The 21734-nt window shown below is 46.1% G+C and overlaps 1 long non-coding RNA gene across 2 annotated transcripts; it reads right to left on the bottom strand.

The window, feature by feature from the left end:
* Positions 1–3076: 3076 nt before the first annotated feature.
* On the bottom strand, positions 3077–18414 carry LOC134807843 (uncharacterized). Of its 2 annotated transcripts, XR_010149221.1 has the most exons (4): positions 17877–18414; positions 12468–12577; positions 9348–9500; positions 3971–4673 (listed from the first exon to the last, which is right to left on the bottom strand). It is a non-coding gene; the product is annotated as an uncharacterized LOC134807843 (long non-coding RNA). The 2 variants fall into 2 exon arrangements; XR_010149222.1 differs by lacking the exon at positions 9348–9500 and having other exon boundaries at positions 3077–4673; positions 17877–18391.
* Positions 18415–21734: the final 3320 nt, after the last annotated feature.

Raw genomic sequence — 21734 nt, 5'->3', positions numbered from 1 at the left:
GCACATTCATTAAAGACTGTGAACATTTCCGCGGTCCAGACTTTCTGGGGAGATGGTCACGGGTAGGTCACCCCACGCCAGTGCTCACCTGCTGAGGGGTCATTCGTTCAGCTCTTTGCTAAGGTACTGGAAAGGACTAATAAATACGTTGAACTCAGAAACATATACTATTCAGGAAATCAGTAGTAAACTTGGAGAATTAAATAGACCCATTAATAATTAAAGAGCTGAATTACTGTACTAATGAATTTCCTTCCTGGAAAGTGAAATCTGATGGTCTCATCCGTCTATTCCTTCTCCCCTCACTTTGTCTCTTACTTTTCTTTTTCTTTCTTTCTTTTTTTTTTTTTAATATACAGTGTTATTGTTTTCTTAAATCGAGGTTACTTCAGCTCATTCTCCTTCATACTTTTTGATTGTTCTCACATTAAAAAAAAAAAATTCACCCATTGACTAGAGAAGAATTTTTACTGCACTTCCCTGAGCAATTTGTCAATTAGATTAGAAAACAGTAAGGGAAGGAGTAAAAAGAGATTCTCATATTGCTTTCCATACATTACAGATAATCACCCAGCACCCATTACATGGCTGCATTCAGCTACAAATGACACTGGGCATTCACTCAGCATTAAGGTCTGAATTTCTCAACGCTGTCTGATTGGCTGATTGGCTGAGGTCAGTCTACCCAGCACTTTGAAGGACTGCAGCTTAGGGCTGTTGGGCAGGGGGCTTGGCGCTAACGACTTTGAAAGCAGGCAACCGAGTGCTTTTGATTAAATATGGAAAAGGCAGCAGGGAGCCTTGGCAGCATGACATTTGAAAGGAGTCCTCCAAAAATTTTTCAGCTCTCTAGTGCTTTAATGTCTTGAACAGGTTGAAATTAATGCAAAGCCTAAAATGAAACGAGGAGCGTGCGTTAGGATTCCGTGGAACCCTCAGGAGGGCACCATGAGGGCTGGGTGAAACGTCTCTCAGTGGTGAACCCTGAGTTTTCGCCTGAATCAGAGACAGCACACCTGAGTTCGAGGGCAGGTTATGGCTCTTAGTCCTCTTAGATTTCTTCTGACCCTGCCAGCCACAGGGCTGTCTTGCTCCCTCCAGCTGCTGCAGAGCAGGCAACCTTCCAGGGCTTCCCATGTCACCCTGCAGCACCACGGGCTCTCCCCGCGTCCTGCCACGTGTCCAGCATCACAGGAAATCCGGCCTCCTGCGCCCTTACCCTCTTCGACTTCCTTGTCTCCTTCTCCGCGTGCCCCACATCTTCCTTGTCCTCCAGGCTCTGCACCAGCTCTCCAGGGAGCCTCCCCAGCTTGCTTCCCTCTCACAATTGTCAGCCCTGCAGGCCACCGGGTGCCCACCTGCCCTCAGGGCAGGGCTGGGACATGCATTTAGCACAAGTTATCTGTTTCGTCTTAAAATGTGAAATGGCTTACATCCTTCACGACTGTGTTCTTCAGAACCCAGAGAGCAGGGCGGACGTTCCCGCTCAGCCTTGTGACTCTGTGAGCCTCTGTTTTCCTAACTGTAAAATGGAACCAATATTATCACCCCTGCCTACCTCAGAGGCTGCTTGAAGAATGAGAGAACCTCAGGAAAGAACTGAGTTCAGACGTTGTGCAGACATAAGATATTATTATCGAAATCATAACAATCCTTTTAGTTTTTGAACTTCTAAGCCTCAGCCTCCTCACACAGTGTTTCCTGTGGAAACTCAATAAACCATTAAATTTGTAGATTTCCTTGATTAGTATTTTTTGTTCCAGAAGACAAACACTATAATTTCAAGAATATTCTCTATATTTTTTGAGGGCTTACAAAGAAAAACACAATGTAGAAATACCCTGATTTTCTAAAATGCTCAAAGAATGATGTATTCTGATACATCTAATTTCTGGCTAACTGGCTAAACAAATATTACTTTTCTTTAAACTTTATTATTGAATATGGAAAGGCCTTATTTGATTTTCTTATTGCAGCATGATATGTAATATGAATCTTTAGTGCAGCTCATCTTCGATGAAGCTTTTGAAAATATGAACCGTTTTCAGGGTGGCCGTAGGTTTAACTCACAGGTGTTGGTTGGAAACTCAGTAACAACGAATCTGAACTCTGATTTCTGTTACTTTCTTAAGATGGAGTTTTTAATAACTCACATCTCTTTTAATTTAGTTAGTAGTGAGTACATATTACAATGAGATGCCATATATATTAACCCTTTTGTGACTTCCTTCACCCCCCCCAATCTGAATAAGCAAAATGTTCATTTGCATTGATGGGAGTGCAGGCTCAGTGTGGTGGGGGAATGTGTCCCTCAGGGCTGCAAGTGCCGCAAACTCAGTCTAAAAATGAGTTCAGTTAGATCATTGATTCACTAAATCAGAGAAAGGAGGAATTTTGTTTCGTTTTGCTTTGAATCAGCTACTGGTTCCAGTAAGGCAATTAAAGAGTCCAGTTTTGGCATAGTTGTAGGTATTTTAATTTTGAGCCAGGCACTCTTAGATTTGAAGAATCCGAATTATAAATGAAATAATAAAATTTGGTGCAAGATGAAATTCGTAGAGTCTAGGAATTACAGCCCTGTGGGATTTAATGTCTTTTTACAGGCATAATTGATATCTCTATATTTGAAATATAGGCTTTCTAATCTAGATGGTGACTGGAAGCCATTTCTCAGCTCGTCCTTGTGGCCTGCAATAGAAACAGGGAATTTCACAGGGGCACAGCTGGCCCAAGTGGCAAAGTCTTAAAGGGGATCCTGGTGCCACCTCCTGACTGCAGAGTAAGCTGGAGTGCAGAGGGGAGGGGAGAAAGCACCGTGTCTTGACCGACGATAGGGCTCAAGCCAGTGTGGGGCTTGGCTCAGGGACATTGCTCTGAAACTCCAAGAAAAAAGAAAAGGTTTCATTCAGTCCTCACAACAAGCTTGCGAGTAAAGTGACCTCATTTGATATCGAGTACACTCATCCTCAGTGAGGTTGACAACTCGCCCGAGGGTTCAAAGGTCACGGTGGAAACCAATTCAGCCCCTTCTTCCCTGGTTTCCTTTACTTCCCCAAAGCCAGCTACAAAGAAATGATGAAAATGACAATTTACTCATCATAAAAGTAGAAGATAACATGGCTTAACCAAGTTATGGAGGTTAGTCAAAGAAAGCCAGGAAGAGCAATTATCCTTGTATTAATACTATGATCAACGCCTGCAGTGCTCACGTGGCCTGAACCCAACATGCACAAACCCTTTCCCATGGGAGCGCTGAGAGAAGCCTCTGGAGACTCGTGCTTGGCTGCCACGTGGCGCCTTGATTTGGTTGTGACCCTGGGAAAAGCCCTTCATCTCCTTTGGAATTTGCTGACCCCTCTCCGTGGGTCTCACCTTGAGCCTTTGAAAGAGGATCCAAGGCCCCAGATAGTTTTTCTTTTGTGAGGGTCGGTTTCGGTGGGGAAACATCCGTAATTTGAAGAGTGGTATAAAATGAATAGAATAGCATCTAGCATCTTCTAGTTATTCAGTAAATATCTGTTGAATAACAAAATGCATACTACTTGACCATTTTTTTTTCTATGTGGATAGTTGAATTGGGAGAATGCACAGCTGGTTATCTAAGTGACCACTGGGTGTCACTGTTTACCCACTGACCGACCATCAGTTTTTTTTTTTTTTTTTTTTTTCCCTCTCACCTGGTCAGGACAAAAGCCTCTGGAAGCTGGTCCAGGTGCAGAGATTTCAAGCTTGTTTCTCATAAGTAACCTGCTATCTCAGGGGGGAAAAAGAGTGATTCCTATGTTATTCACTTCAGGATGTTTTCTGCTTTCTGTAATCTGGATGGAGAGCTGATGTGTTTTCTGTTTCTTCATCTCCCTTTTATCCTCCTAAAGAAGTTTTCTTTTGCTAACAAAAACAAGAGTTTTTATTTTGCAATTTATCTTGAAAATAGGAACGCTGGTGTGAACATTAGTTGGTACAAGACGGCAGGGTTTCATATGTAACTTTAATAGGAAACTATTGCAGGTGCTGAAAGTAAATTCTCACCTTGTCAGGCTCAGAGCATCGTGATTATTGCTGCAGTGAGCTTCCTGGAAATAGAGGCCGTTCTCACTCTCTGGTGAAAGACAGGTTGGGCTTCAAAGGCCACCTCCGCTGTTCTGATCTTTGGCCTCTAAGGTGATGCTCAACATCTTTGATCCTCAGAGTTCTTCGCCCCCCAGCAGGGCTTCTGACCCCACTCCCAGGGCTGCTGGGAAGCACCAAGTTCAAACCCAAAATTTCTTGTTTTCCTCCTTAGGGGTGTTCTGCTAACATCTGAGCTGATGGGTCTTGAAGGAATATTATGTTTCCTCTGCTCTTCCCTTCGTGATGTAATTTACCATGTCTTTATAACACAATCTAATATGGGTTGGGCCAAATAGCTGGAGTTCCTAAGTCAGAAGTTTTCTCTGAAAGGCACGTAACTGACTGACTTGCCCGTGTTTGTGGATTTCACTGCTGCAGCAAGAGGACCTAGAAAATGGCCATCTTAAGACCTGAAGAGGCCTTAGAATTTATCCAGTTTAGTGTTTTTTGTTTTTTTTTTTGGATGCATTTTACTCTTTCTTCAATATTCCATAGAGGGCTATAAAACCTTACAAGTGGGAGTTCTTAAAATTTCCCCATAAGACCAATGATGTGAGTACAACCTGCAGGAAACAGAAAGAACCCGGTTAGACAGTCCCTGGCCACTCCTTTCTCAGCCCTCCTTTCCTGCCCACACCTCCCCTGCGGGAGCTGTGCTAATTCCTCACTGTATCTTGGTATCCTCTACTTTAAAGGGAGAAAAAAAGATGAGCACTTATGTTTCCTGAATCTAATGCATTCCAGGCTGATGAAGAGTGACGGCTACCATTAACTGAATCCTTTCTCTGCGCAGGACTTGTGTTCAGTCTTTTATTTTCACAATTTCATTTAATTCTCACTACAGTCCCAGGAGGTGCTCCAAGTTTTCCCTGATTTACAGATGAGAAAGCTGGAGCACCAATGGAGGTTAAATGGCCTACACAAAATCACCCAACGCACCAGTGGAGGTTAAATGGCCTACACAAAATCACCCAACTAACACCTGGTCATTTCTGAGTCCCTTGCTTTTTAAAAATTGATACACAATATTTTATGTATTTATGGGGTATATGTGATATTTTGCTACATGCATAGAATTCGCAATGATCAAGTCAAGGTATTTGGGGTGTCCATCACCTCAAGTACTGATCATTTCTTTTTTTTTTAAATTTTTTATTTTTGAGACGGAGTCTCACTCTGTCGCCCAGGCTGGAGTGCAGTGGCGTGATCTCGGCTCACTGCAAGCTCCGCCTCCCTGGTTCACGCCATTCTCCTGCCTCAGTCTCCTGAGTAGCTGGGACTACAGGTGCCCGCCACCACGCCTGGCTAATTTTTTGTATTTCTAGTAGACATGGGGTTTCACTGTGTTAGCCAGGTTGGTCTCGATCTCCTGACTTCCTCGTGATCCGCCCGCCTCGGCCTCCCAAAGTGCTGGGATTACAGGCCTGAGCCACGGCGCCCGGCCAAGTACCGATCATTTCTATGACTTGGGAACATTTCAAGTCCTTTCTTCCAGCTACTTTGAAATATACATTGTTATTAACTATAGTCAGCCACTCTGAATTGAACAATGGAACTTACACCTTTTGTCTAACGGTATGTTTACACCCATTGACTCGTCTCTGTTCAATCCCACCCACACACCCTTCCCACCCACACATCCTCCCACCCACACACCCTTGCCAGCCTCTGGTATCCATCATTCTATTCTCGACCTCCATGAGATCAACATTTTTTTTTTTTTTTTATAGTTCCCACATTTGAGTGAGAGCTCGGGATATTTGTCTTTCTGTGCCTGGCTTATTTCACTTAACACAAGGACCTCCAGGGACTCCTTTGCTTTTAACCACTCACCTACTTAGGGGGATGTTGGGTTCAATGTTGTGGTCTGTAATAGAGAGGGTTTTTCAGTCAGTCACTGCCTTGAGCTCATGGTGGAGGCGTTTGGAGCCACATAAAACTAGACTTAACTATCAGCTGCAAGAACAGGAGGATTTCACTCAATTTCTCTTCTGTTCCTGAAAGCATTTCTCTAGATGCCCCATTTATCCGGATGTGGCTATTGCACATTGTATGTGATATGGTTTGGCTGTGTCCCCACCCAAATCTCACCTTGAATTGTAATAATCCCCACGTGTCAAGGAGGGGGGGTGAGGTGGAGGTAACTGAATCATGGGGGTGGTTTCCTGTATACTGTTCTCGTGTTTGTGAATAAGTCTCATGAAATCTGATGGTTTTATAAATGAGAGTTTTCCTGCACACACTCTCTTGCCTGTTGCCATGTAAGACGTGACTTTGTTCCTCCTTTGCCTTCTGCCATGATTGTGAGGCTTCCCCAGCCATGTGGAACTGTGAGTCTGTTAAACCTCCTTCCTTTATAAATTACCCAGTCTCAGGTATATCTTTATTAGTAGTGTGAGAATAGACTAATACAGTACTCCTGTGTCAAAATCTCTCGTATACCCCATAAATAAATGCACTTACTGTGTACCCACAAATACTAAAAATGAGATTTTTTAAAACAAGATTTCTTTAGCAGCTATGGGTGGCTGGGCATTGTGCTAGCTGAAGGCATCCTTATCTTCCTCCTTGCTTAGCTTCATGGAGACCATGAGTCCCCCAGTCCTTACCCCTCCCCTGCAAGTTGGAATTAGACTTATTAGAACTACCTGATGGAGCTCAGTTAAACTTACAAAAGATCAAAGACAAAACAAAAATAGGCTGCTCAGTTTATAACCCTCAGCCGAAATCTCTGATGAGTGGTGGGCGAGGTACGTTTCTGTTAGGGAGGTTGAAGAGTTTTCTATGTGAATCAATGTGTATATGACAAGAGGGCAGCCCCAGGCATGCGTTTTGAAGACTTAGTGTGCGTCAAGGAAGTGCCTGACGCCTGGGTTTAGAGGGTGGGAGGGGCCTGCTGCCATTTGTAGCAGAAGCTACCCTGGGGAAGGCTTCCCCTCTGCATATTGATTGCCTGAGGGTTTCCATGAATATTGATTTAGGAAAGGCCAATGGTGTTTACGCTGCTGAATATGCATCATCATGGCCATTAGAAACATGTCAGTCTATATTGAGGCAGGGCAGCTCTGGGATTTCTTGGGCTTGGCGATAGCAGGGTTGAACTGGTTCAGTATCAACTTGAACTTTCTGCTTGAGTCTTAATTGCTTTTTGGAGGCAATCAGACACCCAGTTAACCTCCTCTTTCCCGGAATTTTGTTTTCTTGACTCTGCTATCTTACAAAACGGTCAGGAGGAAGATATTTTCAGAAGGCTTAGGAGCTTGACACACAGGCTGGATGCATTGTAATTGCATCTGGGGGACAGAACACATTTCTGGATTTATCCCCAAAGCCTTACCCACATTTAAAAAATATTGTTGCTAAGTCTAGCGTGGAGGGAAGGGGCATAAAATCACATATGAACACTCTCGGTAGGATAACGTGCATGCAGGCACATTCGACTCTTCCCTCTCCTGGAATCAGCAGCTGGAAGGTGAGCCTTTAAGACTCAAGTCCTTGCTTTTCTACAGGATGGTGCAAAGGAAGCTGCGTGACAATGTTCTAGCCCTGGGATAGAGAGAGCTGGAGCGTAGTTCTGCTGTGAAATATCAGAGCCTGGTTATGACCCAATCAGGCACATACGCCTCTTGGCTTCAGTTTCTTCACTCCCCAAATGGGCGGATTCCTAGTCTAACTTCTACCTACAGTTAGTAGGAGGATAAAATGTTATAATCAATGTGAAGCACACAGAACATTTGAAAGGATTTTGGAGTCACTAATGGTACAATGGCACCTTTTGGAGAGAAAACCTTAGGACTTAACCTTGGATGGATCATTTATGACTTCTTCTGATGCTAGGATATTGGCCGAGTTACTTATTTCTGTGTCTTGGTAAAATTGGTCTCACCTATAAAATAAGGATTATGACCCTATCCCATAGATATTGTATGCAGAACACTCTACAAAACATCACTTGAAACACAATTGCATTCAAATAACGAGAGCTTCCATCTCTGCTTCTTCCTACCCCTTAAAACACCAGTTTTTTCCCTCTTATTGACTAGTCTTTTGCAGAGGTGATTAGAATGCCTGGCAATGCATGGGAATGCGGTTCCTATTTATAGATTATTAATTCATGGGTCTTTTGGAAAAATCACTAATGCTGTTTTCCAAATCATTTGTCTTTTTTCAATGCTAAAATTATAATCTTATTTTCCCAATATAATTTGTTACCTGTTTATGAATTTTGACATGACGGAAGGAAGTGTGGAGTTTATGGCAGCGTTTGGGCAGCTAGCACAGCTTTTCTTGCTCAGCAGTTCTAATATAGTTCGATATTTGTTCTATTTTGGTTTATGTATTATTTATTGCCTTTATACTTTCAAAAGGAAATAGAGACTATTTTCAATAAATACCAGTAGAGAATATAGTAAAACAACAACAACAACAGAAAAGAAATAAGAGTCTGGGTGTGGTGGCTCATGCCTGTAATCCAGCACTTTGGGAGGCTAAGGCGGGTGGATCACTTGAGGTCAAGAGTTCAAGACCAGCCTGGCCAACGTGGTGAAACCCCATCTCTACTAAAAATACAAAAATTAGCCAGGTGTGGTGGTGGCGCCTGTAATCCCAGCTACTCGGGCTACTCAGGAGGCTGAGGTACAAGAATTGCTTGAACTCAGGAGGTGGAGGTTGCAGTGAGCCCAGATAGTGCCACTGCACTCCAGCCTGGGTGACAGAACAAGACTCTGTCTCAAAAAGAAAGAAGAAAGAAGAAACCAAGTAGAAGAGAGATGGCAATACCCAACCAAGAACTGGAGATCAAGGGGTGCTGACCACTCTTGTACATTGTTTTGCTCTAAGCTTTCTAGCACGTTAGGCAAAATTGGGTAAAAATAGAAGATTTTTGTGTTTTTCATTGTCAGGTAAAAAACAGCTAAGTATACTTTTCTTGAAGGCCACCTTTTCCTCAACATAAATTATGATATAATGATTTGCAGAGACTGATGAAAAGAACAGGTCACAGCAGCTGTTTTGAAGATTCTGAATCCTGTGTTGTTCGGCCTCACATTAGCAGAGATCCTTCACATTGAGGGGTTCTGGGAGGGCTCACGAGAGGGGCGGGGTTCTGGGAGGGCTCACGAGAGGGGCGGGGTTCTGGGAGGGCTCACGAGAGGGGCGGGGTTCTGGGAGGGCTCACGAGAGGGGCGGGGTTCTGGGAGGGCTCACGAGAGGGGCTGTGCCAGCTGGTCCAGGAGTACCTTTTCTCCATTGAGTGGGGTTCCGACACCTTCCTGGGTGGGAAGGTGGTTAGTGCACCTGTGGACAGGCAGCCTGGTTCAGTCTGTGGATTGTTCCATCCTGAGCATCTCCTGATCCCAGGCTTGCTTGCATGTTGGCCTGAGGCATTTCATCTGGTACAAGAGGAGGGAATTTGGACTTCATTGCATAGCTTCTAAAATGGAAACCTACAGACATCACGTGCCATTTAATTTCATTCAATTTGATCCAATTCAGTTCAACTCCATATTGTTCAATTTCAACCAGTTCAGCGGAGGGCTGCAAGCGCCTCCTGTGCTCTGGGCAATACGGGGAGTACGGATGGGCCAGGCTTGGTGCTGCCCTTGAGGGCATGGCTTACTGGCTTGGGAGGCAGATGCGTACCCCACTGCCTACCATGGAGGAGGGTATAAACAATGGCTCCACAGAGAGCCAGGGAAAGTGCTGTGGGAGCAGCCAAGAGGAAGCAACAACTCTGTGGAAATGTTCTTTTATTTATAGCGATAAAGGTACCCGTCTGTGTAATGATCTCTTTTCTGTTATATATGATTCTGGAGTTTCCAATTATGCTGTAGTTTAGAAAATATTTTTCCTGAGGGTTAATGTTTACATTTACAAATGTGTATAGCTTAACTAACAGTTTAAATGGAAATTTTAATATAGTCTATGAATTGTTGCTTCATTTGCATATGTTATCAATTTGCCATCATTCCGGGTTGTATATAGTGCACTAATTAGAAATTGAATTAAAAAGGACTGTGCATTTTTAATTTTCACTTCAGAATGCAAAATGCTAGTTGTTTAACGACTGCCTTATCAATGGCATGTTGTATAGATATGTGAGTAGAGGCCGGGACATTTCTGGAGACCTGAACCCCAGAGAGATGATAAGGATGGATGGGACGGCGAGTCAATTTACACTGAAGGGAATGTGGCAGGTGTGAAGGTGATAGGCGGCTGTGGCTTGCCGCTTACTGCTGTGTTTCTTTGGTGTTCTCATTAGCATCACTATTCCCCATGTCTTGGCCCAGACCCAGAATTGCAGGCTTAACAAGCCAAATAGCTATGCAGTGAGAAAGCTGTGCTAAAAGCATGAATGCTGCATACAGGTAGTCAGTTCCATTTGCCCTGAATGTGCACTAAGGACCCAATCTGTTCTGTCTACAGCAGATGATCCACTCAGACAAATGCCTAAGGGACTGCGTGTAAGAGCTAATCACACAGTGGCCCTCCCTTCCTGCCTCCTTTGTGTCACTATAGTCTTTATGGAAGACAGGACTGGCTGGTGTAGGTGACATTCACACACACTGACAGTCCCTTATGATGGAGTCAGTTGGCTTTGCACTGTGACATTGAGAGGGTGCTGGCATGTCCTGACCACAGAGCTCCACTGTGGACTATCTCAGGATGTCTCTTCCAATCTCCTGTAACTTTTCAACTGTCTTCCTGAAAGAACTCAGGTGTTGCCTGACAAGGGGGTGCTCGTCAACAGCAGCTGCCCTCACCAGCGGCATCTCCTGAGCCTGGAAATGTGCCTGGCACTTGCAAGGTGCTCAGTGTATCAGTCAGGACAGCCTGCGTACGCTGCAGTAACAAGCAAGCCCCAGCTCTCAGGGGTGTATCTCTTGTTCATTTGTGTGTCGCTTTATGGTGGGCAGGAGCTCTGGAACATCCCCTGTCACCAGGCAAGAGGAAGAGGAAATTGTGCATCGTGCATTCATTCTGAAAGGCATCTGTCTAGAAGAAACACAAGCTACTTCTGCTCATATTTCATTGGTGAAAGCAAGTCAGGTGGCTACGTCTAACTTCAGAGAGGCAGGAAATACAAGTCTACATTTCCCGAGGGGGAGAACTGGATGCATTAGTGAGCAGCATTTATCTCTCACACACTCTGTGTGTTTATCAAGCTGCACTAGAGGTGTGAAATAATGTTTGCTGATAATGATGCTGGTACCTCACTTGTTCCTCCTTTAAGGGAGGATATTGATATTTAATTATGTGAAGGTCTCTGGATGTAAAAGTAAAAGTTTTTAAAAATCTAGAAGCCTTAAAAGCCTCAGAGATTGTCCAGCCCCATTTAATATTAGCAATGAGACGAAGTAGTTTGCCAAGCACTTTTCAGTCTGTTGATGTTAGACCTGGGGCTTGTGTCTTGGCCTGCCAACTCGCCCACTAGAGTTCTTGCCACTTTCGTCTGGTGTCTGTAAGAAGATGATCTAGGTCTCACTGCAAAGACCATTTCCAAAGACTGTCTGGTTCCTTGGGAGGCCGAGGTGGGCGGATCACGAGGTCAACAGATGGAGACCATCCTGGCTAACACGGTGAAACCCCGTCTCTACTAAAAATACAAAAAATTATCCAGGTGCGGTGGTGGGTGCCTGTAGTCCCAGCTACTTGGGAGGCTGAGGCAGGAGGGTGGCGTGAACCCGGGAGGCGGAGCTTGCAGTGAGCTGAGATCGCGCCACTGCACTCCAGCCTGGGCGAAAGAGGGAGACTCCATCTCAAAAAAAAAAAAAAAAAAAAAAAAAAAGACTGTCTGGCTCCTGAGGCTCCCTGGAGTAGCCAAGCACTCATTTACCATCCACTGCAGCATGACAGTGCTTGGGGTCTGCCTATTCAGCCTCTAGATGATGAAGATTACAGAAAATAATTTACCCAAAGTGCTTTGGATAGTGCCTGGAACAGTCAATGTGTAATAACGGTTTTTTTTTTTTTTTTTTTGAGTTGCGGGCAGGGTCTCACTCTGTCACCCAGGCTGGAGTGCAGTGGTGTGATCACGGCTCACTGTAGCATCAAACTCCCCAGCTCAAGTGATCTTCCTGCCTCAGCCTCCTAAGTAGCTGGGACTGCAGGCATGCGCCACCAATCCTAGCTAATTTTTGTATTTTTTGTAGAGATGTTGTCTCATTATGTTGCTCAGGCTGGTCTCAAACTCCTGGCCTCAAGCAGTCCTCCTGACTCAGCCCCCCAAAGTGCTGGGATTACAAGTGTGCCTGGCCTATAACTACTGATTTATTATTATTCCATGTGATTGTTGTTGCTATAATTGAATTCTGTAGTGAGGTGCCTTCTGGCCTGGCACAGGATGGCAGAGGGCTTACAGTTTTCTCCAGGCAGTGCTCCCAGCTCAGGGTTCAGCCACCAGACAAGTCATTTGTTATCTCTTGCCACGTTTGGATTTTGGCCTCCCATGTTCTCCAACAAGGGCACCCTTGAGAAGAGGGGAGAGGAGAGGAGGGAAGGGGAGGGGAGGGGAGAAGAAAAGGTGCAGTGAGCATGAGGATCAAGCACCGAGAGGCAGGATGGGTGATACGGTTTGGCTCTGTCTCCACCCAAATCTCACTTAGAATTGTAATCCCCACCTGTCAAGGGCGGGACCAGGTGGAGGTGATTGGATCACGGGGGCGGTTTCCCCCATGCTGTTCTCATGATAGTGAGTGAGTCTTAGGAGATCTGATGGTTTTATAAGTGTCTGGCATTTCCCCACTTGCACTTCTCCTTCCTGCCCCCCTGGGAAGAAGATACTTTTCTTCCCCTTCACCTTCTGCCATGATTGTACGTTTCCTGAGGCCTCCCCAGCCATGCGGAACTGTGAGTCAATTAAACCTCTTTCCTTTATGAATTACCCAGTCTCGGGTATGTCTTTACAGCAGCGTGAAAATGGACTAATACAATAGGCACCTGGAGGGGGCATCGGAGGGTGGAGGAGACAGAGGAGCTGAAGGGAGGATACCACAGGTCTTGGGGCCAAAGACAAGGAGTGGCTCAGGAGCTCCAGGTCTGAGGGCAAGGCAGGGAGCAAGAAGGAGGTAATGCAGAGGTGCTGAGGCATCACGGGTGTTGATTGAGGAATGGCAGGCGTCTCCTCTCAGAATGTGCTCAGGCTGGGGGGTTTCAGCAAGTGTCCAAGCCCCCCCCAGCCCCGTCTTTCCCTCCCAGGCACGTGCTGTCCTGCCTCTTGCCATCTGGGACTGGCCTTGTGCAGAGCGTTACCTCTCCCTCTGGCTGTGATCTCCCTGCAAGGGGGCTCCCACTAAAGAGAAATGATAACAATTTACAGAGGGAACGCTGGCCTCTAGACAGCCATGGAGGGCTATGCGGGGAGTAAGGAGAGCTCTGATAATAAGAACAGCCAAGGTTTATGGAGCCCCAGGTCCAGGAGTCAGCTCAGCGTGTTTTTTCATCTTTACTTTATGTCTTAATTATTTGGGTTTGTAATCATCATCATCATGATAATGGAGATGCCAATAACAGCAATAACAGCTATCATCGAGTGAGCTCTTATTCCTGTGTATTTTATGTCTATTATTTGTTTCCATAGCAATGGTTTCGGGTAAGGGGATTTTCAAAAGGGGACAGTGAGGCTCAGGAATGTAAACCAGTTGCCCGAGCTTGCGTGTCTGGTAAATAGCAACACAGACCATGCTCAAAATACATCTGTCTGACTTCAAAGCCCATGCCAGGGCTTTAAAGATAACTCAGGATTATGCTCTTTGCAAACAAAGGAAATTGGAACTCAAGGAGGTCCAATTTCAGTTTCTAGAACATCTACACCTCTTTGGAATGGAGGTGCACTTGGATTAGGGTCCTCCGAACCCTGGCTAACACTTTTCCTCCCCCTCTGCCCTGCTGCCCCCCACAGATGCAGGACAGTCCCTTCTGTGGGGTAGGGACCCAGGTGGGAACACTGTTGCTTCCTGGTCCTTCCTGTCTGTGGCCAAGCTAAGTCTCATTACTGCAAGGGCACCCAGACAGTGGGAAGTTCTCAAAAGAGCAGTTTTGGAGTCCATGTGGAAGGGGAGGGAAGACACACACCCTCTTCTCTATGGCCATGCAACGGGCTTGGCTTTGGTGATAGAAACCGTGGGTCTGGCGTATTTCTGCGCTGCCTTTGCTTGTTTAGAAACTGCCGCTTGCAGGCACTGCCCACCCTCACAGGGTATGGGTCAGCAGTCAGCCCTGTGATTGGCAAGTGTCTATCTTGTGCCTGGCTGATGCCCACACTCTGAGAGATAGGACTATTATTCTCTCTTCTAGAAAAAGAAGATGAATTTAGGACATTTAAGAAACTTCTCCAAGGCTTCACTGCTAATTCAGTTGCTCAGTCAAGATTTGAATCAGGTGTGTGTGACTCGTGTGTTACTCCAAAATGGAAATGTTTGGTTCACGAGGACTCTACTTTACTACGCATGTGTACTTCCAGAAGAAAGGGAAAAACAAAGGTATTTAGGCATTGTTTTTTAAAAGGTAGTATTTCTATTTTCCTTACCCTCCCCCCTTCAATATATTCCTACAAAAGGTTGATGGAAGGAAAGTTGACATAAATCGTAAAATCTCAAATGAGATTTGGGTACTTTGTGGTTTTGACTTACCTGTACTGATCTTTCCATAAATGCAGATAATCAAAGTTTGGCTTTGTCTTTCTATTTATTGACTTGGCTATCCAAGTGCTTATCTGTTTTCTCTAATGTGGAAAGGGGTCCCAGTTCATAAAATTGGGCTTGAAACTTCTGGCAATGTAATACACGTATTGGTTTTGTATTGTTCTTAAATGGATCATCTGGTGTCATTGAGGAATTTACCTTTCTCTGATATTCTCAATTGCTCCAAGTTAAAAAATAAAAAGTTGTGCGAAGGAATGTTCAGTGTCCAAGAAAGACATTGGACGAAGTGGGAGTGAAGGGTGAAGACCAGGGTTTTAAAGAGAAAAACTCACACAACTTAGGACAGGCGAAAATGGTGAAAGAAGCTGGTATTCCCATGTCCACCCCGCTCCCTATTACAGAACACCAGGCTAGAGTCATATCTTGTAGCGTCAGCTTCAGACTTTTATCATGTTTTCAAGTGGGGCCAACTTATTGACATTTTGTCTGCACAGCTCTGGCCAAAGCACTCCTGAGCTGAGGCTCGGCACTGCCGTGCAGCCCTCACTGTCAGACCAGCGGGGGCCACGCGGGCTGTGGACGCAGCCTCAGGATAGATGCAGCGGGGCCACACGCCTCTTCCTCTGGTTTAAGTGTTTATCCAGAAAAGAAAAACGTAGCCTGAGATTTCACTCTGTGTGGCTGCCAGGCACTTGTTTCTTTTCCACCTGGCTTCCCCATTGAGGGATTTTTCCCTGAAGGTCCTGGCGGTTTGGGCTTAGATTACAGGGAGCAAGGCTGTATTTTTAAGCAGGCTGTGAGGGGAAAGGGGAGGACAGGGGAGGACACTGGGATGGTGTGTGTGTGAACGCGTGTGCTGTGTGGATGTGTGTGCTGTGTGAATGTGTGTTGTATGTGTGTGTTATGTTTTTATGTGGTGTGTGAATGCGTGTGTGTTGTGTGTGAATATGTGGTGTGTGTGGTGAGTGAATGTGTGTGTTGTGTGTGAATGTGTGTGTGGTGTGTGTGTGGAAATGTGCATGTGTGTGCATGTGTGTGAATACTGTGTGTGGTGCGTGTGCATGTGTGTGAATGTGTGTGGTATGTGTACGTGTGCGTTGTGTGTGTTGTGTATATATGGTATGTGAATGTGTGTGTTGTGTATGTGTGTGGTGTATGTGTGTTGTATGTGCATGTGTGAGAGTGTGTTGTATGTGTGTGAATGTGGGTTGTGTATGTGGTGTGCAAATGTGTATGTGTGTGAATGAGTGCGTGTGTGCATGTGTGTATTGTGTGGTGTGCAAATGTCATGTGTATGTGTGTACATGTGCATGTGTGTTGTGTGTGCATGTGTGAATGTGTGTGATGTGTGTGTGTATGTGCGTGTTGTGTGTGCATATGTGTATGACTTTTTGCATGGTGTGTCTGGTGTGTGCATGTGTGTGTGCATGTGTGTGTATGACTGTGTTGTGTGTAGTGTATGTGTGTGTTGTGTGTACATGTGTGACTGAGTGTGCATGTTGTGTGTGGTGTGTGCATGTGTGGTGCATGTGAGCGTGTTGTGTGTGTGTGACTGTGTGTGGTGTATGTGTATGTTGTGTGTGCGTGTGTGACTGTGAGTGTGCATGTTGTGTGGTGTGTGCATGTGTGTGTGGTGCATGTGTGTGTGTGTGTGACTGTTGTGTGTGGTGTATGTGTGTGTTGTGTGTGCGTGTGTGACTGTGAGTGTGCGTGTTGTGTGTGGTGCGTGTGCGTGTGTGTGATTCATGTGAGTGTGTGTTGTGTATGTGTGTTGTGTGTGTGACTGTGTCCGTGCCACACAGAGTGAAATCTCAGGCTGCGTTTTTCTTTTTTGGATAAACATTTAAACCAGGGGAAGAGGTGTGTGGCCCTGCTGCATCTATCCCGAGGCTGCATCCACAGCCCGCGTGGCCCCTGCTGGTCTGACTGTTGAGGGCTGCCCGGCAGTGCCGAGCCTCGGCTCAGGAGTGCTTTGGCCAGAGCTGTGCAGACAAAATGTCAATAAGTTGGCCCCACTTCTGTATGTGTGTGTTGTGTGCGTGTTGTGTGTGGTGTGTGCATGTGTGTTTGTGTGGTGTGTGTTGTGTGTGTGTGTGGTGTATGTGTGTGTGTGTATGACTGTGTGTGAGTGTGCGTGTTGTGTGTGTGGTGTGTGCATGTGCATGCCTATGTGCTTAGAACCTTAATTCTCAAGTCCAAATGCTGATGGCATTTGGAGGTGGGGCCTCTGGGAGGTGATTCGGGTTAGATGAGGTCATCAGGGCGGGCCCTGACGGGGCTGGCAGCTTTGTAGGAAGAGGAAGAGAGACCGCAGGGCAACACCCCTATCCTTTGCCATGTGATGCCCTCGGCTAAGTCATGGTGCAGAGGGGAGGCCCTCATCTGATACACCCCCAACCATGGAATTCCAGCCTCCAGAATTGTCAGATATAATTTTTTTCTTTATAAATTGTCCAATCTCAGGTATTCAGTTATTGCAACAGAAAGCAGACACTGATGAGGGCTTTGGAGCAATGCAGAGCTGGTCCCAGAGGCAAGATGGAGGGAGCTTGTGCAGCTCTGGGCGTCCCTGTGGGCACCTCTGGGCCAAGTCCAGCTTCACCTTCACCCTCCTGATTTCCCACGGCAGGCAGGAGGGTAGTGGAGCCCACACTCTGGGGCAGGAGAGTCAGTCTCTCAGACTCCTGGGAAGGAGCAAGGTGCCCAAACGAGGACAGACAGAGGCTGCTTATCTCCAGCTGGAGTAAGAGCGAAAGAGCTGGCCACTGTCACTTACATTTTTGCAGCGACTCAGGCAGGCTGGGTGTGGGAGCTTCCCAGGGGAAGAGAAGGCACCCGGTGTGGGCGTGGGAGCTTTCCAGGGCAAGGGAAGGTACCCGGTGAGCCCCAATGGAGGCTGCTGGCCTGGAAGCTGGGGCGGCAACTAGAATCGGGGCATCCCGTGTGCGTTTAAGGGGAGCACATTTGTCTTTCTTGGTTTGTCCTCAGTGGGATGTCAGGGCAGGAGTTGGGGCAGCTGTGAGTTATTAACCAGGTCTTGGGCATCTGGGACTGACTCTTATGGGTTGCTTGATTCCTAGATTGGGGCTAGAGATAGGGGCCTGACTTCCCACAGGCGTAACTTACTGAGGGCAGGCCAGCATCCATCCTGGCTACTGCAGGTGACAGGTTGGCTTCCTGGGCTGGCTGCTGCAGGTTGTGGGCCATAGTTCCATTTGTACAGATGGTCACACCATTGTCTCTTTGTATATCCAGCCTCTCAGACCACATTCTGGCTCCAGCCCTTCCTGCTGTGGGACCTTGGACACATCCCCTGACCGTCCTGTGCCCGTCTTCTCAGTGGTGAAGGGAGCAGTGACCATGCACATCACTGAGGACAGCCATGGGGATGAAACACGGCAGGCCGAGGCACAGCAAGGTGTACTGAAGTAGTTCAGAAAAGCCCAGCTCTCCCTCCATGGGCCTTCACTCCGTGCTACCTTGGCTGGAATGTGGCCAACCTTTGTGTTGAGGCTAGGGCTTCTTCTCCAAACACATGGAATTCATCTTTGAATCACACGTTAGGCAGCTCCAAGCATCCCCTCCAAGGTGGTCTGCTGACAGTCTCCTCTGCTGTCTGCTGACTGGACTCTGGGATGCTTGTGAGGCAGTTGTGGGGTGGAGCAAATAACAAAGGCTTTGGAATCAGAAGATTGGAGTTAGAATCTTAGGTCAGTAATTCGCTGCCTCGGTAACCTCCATCAGATTCCGCCCTGCTGAGGACGAGTCTCTTCATCTTTATGAAGGGGATGTGGTATTGGCACCCCTGGCTTGGATGGAGCATGAGGCAGCTACACGGTGCTGGCTGTGGTGTCCATCTCTCCCTCTATCATGATCTGCTCTCTCTCTCTCTTTTTTTTCTTATTTTCTTTCCCTTTTTTGTGAAAGTTACTCCATCCCAGATAGCTTTGCGAATGACCTGTGTTTCCCAGCATTCTGCACTTGATAAAACTAGTTCGGATTGCTTTTCTTTAGAAGCTATTTTATAAAGAAGTTTGCTAGATATCTATCTAGATGGACACAGATGTATTGATATCATATATTATTTCTTCTTTTGGAAAGGAGTCAAAGAGCCTCCTGTCATCTTGCAGGTAGGTGGGCAGCCCGAGATCTAAACTTCCCATGGGAAATCTCCACATGTAAGCCCCACTCAGAATCCCGGGGCGGCAAGGGCAGGTTAGGACTTACCACGGCGTTCCAAGCTCCACAGCCGTAGATGGGTTGCTGTTAGTCACCGGGGACAGAAGCATGGATGGTAAGAGCTGCTTGTCTTAAATCTATCGACTGAAATTATAATCAAGGATGGGTTGATCACTACTGGGTGTTTTGGATCTACTTTTGCAAAGTTGGAGTCTAAGAGAGTCCCCAGAAGCCACCAGGACGACATATGGTCTCTGCAAACGATGAAGCATTTCATGAACCATCACAATGAAGAAGACCCAAGTCACAGCATGCCAGGATGAACCCAGCAACCACCACACAGTTTCACTCACCACACAGAACCAGAAGTTGACTGCTGACGGCCCTCTGAGAGGCTGCCATAGTTTGTTCAATATTTTTCAATCAGGAAACACACTCTGAGCTCCCTTCTGCAGCTGGGTAGGTGCTGAGCTCCAGAGGTTAAAAGACAAATATGTGTTCACATTCTGGAGGTTATAGCATGCTCACAATTAAATGGATTTCATTTCAGAATATTACTTGTCCCAGATTGCACACGGCATGTGTGTTTTACATAGACGGATAGACAGATTAACATTTACGGAAACAAATCATTGTCTGCATTATCAGGTTGTAGTAAATTCTTATAATTTTGTGTGGCCTCAGCATCTATTTTGAATACCAGTTTAACTTTCGCAGACCAGAAGTAAGTCTCGGTCATTCTTGACACAGTTTCTAGTTGTACACCACACCAAAGTGGCTCAAGCTGGTGGCTCAAGATTCAGAATTTAGAGGCATTTCTCACCCAGCAAGTGGAGCTTCTGCTTTCCTGCCCAGGCTTCCTTTTTAGACAAAGTCTCACCCTGTCACCAAGGCTGGAGTGCAGGGATGAGATCTTGGCTCACTGTAACCTCCGTCTCCCAGGCTCAAGTGATTCTTCCACCTCAGACTACCCAGTAGCTGGGACTACAGGTATGCACCACCACACCCAGCTTTTTTAAAAAATTGTATTTCTTTTGTAGAGATGGGGTTTTGCCATGTTGCCCAGGCTGGTCTCAATCTTCTGGACTCAAGTGATCTGACCTCCTCAGGCTCCCAAAGTGCTGGGACTACAGGTGTGAGCCACTGCGCCCAACCCAGTCTTCCTTTAAATGGACCATTCAGGTCTTTGTCCAAGAACTTAAAAGTATGTAAATCATTCCCACACCCTATTCCCTTACACACACACACCCACACCCACCCACATATATATGTAAACATACTGCTAGTTCCCACTCACTCTCTCTACCTGACTCTCATCCCATTGCACGTGACCGGGGGATGGAGGACTGCCCTCCAATTTCTTACACCCTCCCATCTGCATCTGTAAGTAGTAAATCTTTGAGCTAGTTTCCTGTTGTGTGGAATGATTTTGTGTTTTCCAACTGAAGAACCGGGGACTGCCTCAGGCTGGGCTTTGCCTGAGATGCCAGGGAGGCAGTCGGTGGGGACAGAAGGTTGGACTCCCAGCACCACTGCAATGGCCAGACAGGCATAAACTGAGCACGGGTCAGACAAGAGCCACAGGTGTCTGCTAGTATAAACACGTTTCCCATGTGAGGGACTCCCTGGTTGTGGGTTGAACAACGAGGTGTGAGGCCATCCACAGGTAACAGAGGCATTCCATGAAAGGTGCTCTGTAACTGCTCATACTCAGCTTCCCCTTCATCTCCCATTAGGGCAGGGTTGCCAGCCACTCTGGAATGAGAGTCTCAATTTAGCTGAGGCTCTGAAAACACAGGTACACTCTGATGACTTGCCAACAGACAGTGTTTACATAGCAAGTGCCATATTCGTGGCACTGAAATCACAGCTATAGCTCACGGAGTGACTCCCTGTCCATGGGTGGTGCTGAAATCACAGCTGTAGTTCATGGAGTGATTTCCTGTCCGTGGGTGGTGCTGAAATCGCAGCTGTGGTTCATGGAGTGACTTTCTGTCCATGGGTAGTGCTGAAATCACAGCTGTAGTTCAGGGAGTAACTTCCTTTCTGTGGGTGGTGCTGAAATCACAGCTGTATTTCACGGAGTGACTCCCTGTCCATGGGTGGTGCTGAAATCACAGCTGTGGTTCATGGAGTGACTTCCTGTCCATGGGTGGCGCTGAAATCACAGCTGTGGTTCATGGAGGGACTTCCTGTCCATGGGTGGCGCTGAAATCGCAGCTGTAGTTCATGGAGTGACTTCCTGTCCATGGGTGGCGCTGAAATCGCAGCTGTAGTTCATGGAGTGACTTTCTGTCCATGGGTGGCCTGGGCAGTGAATGTTCGGCTGTGCCCCATGCCCTATGTACTGATATTACATTCAGCCTTGGAAGCCACTTCAAAAACATTTGAAAACAAGGCAGATAGTTGGTTGCAAGGCATCTGTTGTATGTAAACCAGTAAATGAGAGATGTGTACATCTCCTTCAGTTTATTATTTTGATAATTTAAAAACCACCTTTCCTGTAAAAATACTCCAAATACTTAAAGGAACAGTAATAGTCATGCAACTGCAAAAGAACAGCAGAGATCAGGCAGAAGTGTGGTCTGTGACCTCTAAGAGTCTGTAGTTGGAAACAACTTCCCTGGAAAGTTATGTCCAGTGTAGACTGGACATATTCAGTCTTCATTTGGAAGAAAAACAAAATTTCCAAAAAAAGAAATGCTTTTTAAAATGAAAAGTAACCAGTATCATACCTTTTTGTAAATTTATTTTTTTTACATTTACATTTTATATGGATATTTCTTTCTTTAATCCCTTGAGCTC

The sequence above is a fragment of the Pan troglodytes genome, chromosome 12 (genome assembly GCF_028858775.2).
Source record: "Pan troglodytes isolate AG18354 chromosome 12, NHGRI_mPanTro3-v2.0_pri, whole genome shotgun sequence".
NCBI classification, from domain to species: Eukaryota; Metazoa; Chordata; class Mammalia; order Primates; family Hominidae; genus Pan; species Pan troglodytes.
This window is presented reverse-complemented; position numbering and strand designations above follow the sequence as displayed.